Raw genomic sequence first — 3,365 nt, forward strand, 5'->3', positions numbered from 1 at the left:
GTTTCCGGTTATTAGCATGTTGATGGGTTATTTCCGCCATGGGAAAAGAGCATAAGTGGTAATTTGAGCAAAGGGGTTGTTAAAGGCGTGCTATGGTTGGCCTTGTTGGCATGTTCAGACTTGGGGGAAAGATTCAGGATTTATGTCTGGTATAGAAGCGTGTTTAAAGGGAAGTGATTCTGCCGGGTGCTTCGCTCAGAGGGTATTCATGTGGTAGGAGATTCCTGGAGTTGATTATATTCGGGCCAAGTCAGAGCGGGTGGCTCTCAATAACGGTCCTAATAAATTCAAAGGTTAAAAATGTGGTGCCTAAGGATTCAAGCCCGCAATGTGTTTAAGAATCGGGCTTGTGAAGCAGTTATGACAAGAGGCTCAAAATGTTCTATGATGTTTTGATTTGCAGTGTAGCATTGAGAAAAAAAAGAGGGAGGGAAAAGACTTCGGATTCGTAGAGGAATTATCAGAATGGATGTGCCAGTCGAGATGCGAATACGCGCGCAAGGAAGGTATGAAATGGTTCGTGGTATTTGAGACGGCATGGTCTCGTGAGTCAAGGTCACTCGAGATGAGTGCGGATGGAGTATGCTATGCGTTGAATGGAGTTATTATTATTTTTGAGGCAATCAAGGATAGATTGGTTAGCAATAGTTGAAATGGCATATTGGTGGTAGTGATCAGTTCCTTCAACGTGATCAAGTTATGCAAGTGAGTTGTGTCAGTGCGTGTGAGGCTTGTCGGCCGCCGTAATCAATGTTATTCAGAAGTATCCTACTGTTATGGCCTATTATGTGTAGGCGGATCCCGGAAGGTCTATGGTGGCTTAAGACCACTACTTAGAGATTTGGCGTATTCTACGGTTATGAGAATTCACCTGTGTGTCGCAATGGTTCTCCTGGAGTGAGTTAAGTGGAAGGTTTTTATATGATGAAGTATTAATCTATTGGTGGTCCCAGAGTTATGATGAAAATCGTGTTCTATCGTATATTGGCGTGTTGGATGCAGTGAGGGGCATGGAAGTTGAAGTGGGGATCAAGATTGCAGTTCGGCGTTGACGAGAATGTCACGAGCTCGGATGAGCAGGAAAGTAGTTTTGATGTTTAAAGTAAGTTGGTATCGTTTTCAGCGTCACCTGAAATCGGTGTTTGTGAAGGAGGCTTTGCATCCTGGTTATGGATTCTTGATCGCTTTTCAGCATTAGTGCGGTCGGTGGTATGGATATACAGACTTATTATCTGTTACGAAAGGTCGTGGGGGCGTGTTCCACGGGAAGGTTGTATAAGTGTGACATATAGTCACTTGATTGGTTGGAGAATTAAACCAAGTATGGAGATCGTGGTGGTATCGTTAATATGAGAATTTATGCCTGGAGGGCACTCGGTTTATAGGGTTGCGGACCGTGGATGATTACTCCAGTTATGATGGTTGTTCTTATGTGTTATGAGAGAAAGGGGAGTTGTTATAAACCTTTGAAAGGTTATTGGCCTGATTCAGTACGATCAGAATCAGCTTGAGGTCTGTGGATGGATTTAAATGTGAATATGGGCTCTATATCAGGCCAGATGTGTTCATTTCAGTAATGCGCTTCTTATGGAAGAGTAGTCAGGATGTTATTTCGTCGTCAGTTATTTTATGTAATGATACATTGCGCCGTGTGAGTCGTGAGACGGCTTGGGAAATTGCTTATGTGAGGTTCCGCGTAAAAATGATGTTATATGAGCAAAATGGCTCTTGAGATTCAGATTGTATATTGCACCTTAGTTGTGCTTGAGTTTGTAGCTTATGGCACTATATGTCTCCCCAGGGATGGAATTATGCACCTAGCGTGCTTGTGACCGATATTCGGCATTTTATCGAAATGAGCAATCTAGCTCGGTGTGTATCTCCTTATGTGAGTTTTATGGGTGGATTGGGTGGCACACCGCCATGGTTATGTTGTTTGGATCGGGTTGTGCGCCGCAACAAGGTGATGCGGAGTACAGTTCCCCGTATCTATTTTTATGTGTTTTGTTTCCTATTTTTATGAGGAAAGCTCATATTAGCTGTGTGCCCGCGTCGCATGTATGATTCGCGAGCGGGGTGTTTGTTTAATTATGTCGACCGCGTCGCATGTATAATTCGCGAGCGGGGTAATTGGATTCCTTTTTAGAGTTCGTTTTCATTGTATCGCGTTCGAAGTGGTATTTGGCACATGGTGGCATCATATGAGACTTTTGATTATGTCCGGGGTGGCTTACTGCCTGAGCAGTTCGTACTGGGTGAGAAGAGATCATCGGATTTAGGATCAGTGCAATCTGACTATATGAAGTATATTAAGGATCTAAGACCATTATTTGGTTCAGAATGAGGTGTTGGTTATTGACAGGAGTATAGACCCAATGATTTGTTGATTCGGCAATCGGTTATGAATTTCTACACATCTCTTCCGTCATGGCGGTATTGTAAGAATCAGAGTAAGACCTATGTAGGTCATGAGGTGCAATGGGAGCATCGAATTCATGGAATTTCGATTCATTTGATCAGAGAATATTATTGTGGCGCTGTGAGTAAAGTGGTGCAAGTTGTGAATTCAGCTAAGGTATGCAGTCATGTTCGGTGCTGCGTGTAGTTATTGATACGGTGAGCGTATGTTGGAACAAGCCTGGCAGAGAATTCCGGATGTTGGAATTGGGCNACAACTGAGCAGCAGAGGAAAAGGAAGGGCGTGTGGGGAGTGTCAGGCGGTGGTTAAAATTTCTAGAAGGCCAGGTATAAGAAGCAAATGTTGAGTGGTCGATTAGAGGGGTGAGTTCCTCCAAAGTGGGAGAGTGGCGGAGTTGTATATGGGCCTTGCGTTAGGGTGACTACGCACCTTAAGAAGAGTTTGGAACGACTTGGGAATTTTTGTGATTGATGATTGGAGTCTACGGATCTAATTTGAAGTATGGGCTATTATGCGGCAGGAGATTTGATATAACGGAAGGGAGTTGCTTGAAACGAAGAAAGATACAACATAACTTTGAATTGGAAGGATGTTGCCGCACATTTAATTGACGTCCACGAGGGGTGAATGGACTTGTGCAGCTGGAGAGTGAGCTCGGACTCAGGATGGGTTATTGATGTCGTAGTGATTGCACCCCGTGCAACAGCGTTGGAAGATGTCGGGAAGTGATTTTCCACAGGTGGGTTATTCCCTGTGAGCAGGTTAGCGGTCGCGTGGTTGTCGAAGCTTCTGCGAAGAATTCTATTGGTTATACAGCAAAGAGATCGGTCGTGCGAATGTAGTTGATGATTCAGAATATAAAAAGGAGGTTTCACAGAAGGATTCCGAGAATTTTGGCGGTTGATTGCACGAGGTTATGTCAATAAGATATTAAGAATCCCGGTGA

Source organism: Nicotiana attenuata, unplaced genomic scaffold (genome assembly GCF_001879085.1).
Source record: "Nicotiana attenuata strain UT unplaced genomic scaffold, NIATTr2, whole genome shotgun sequence".
Classification (NCBI taxonomy): Eukaryota; Viridiplantae; Streptophyta; class Magnoliopsida; order Solanales; family Solanaceae; genus Nicotiana; species Nicotiana attenuata.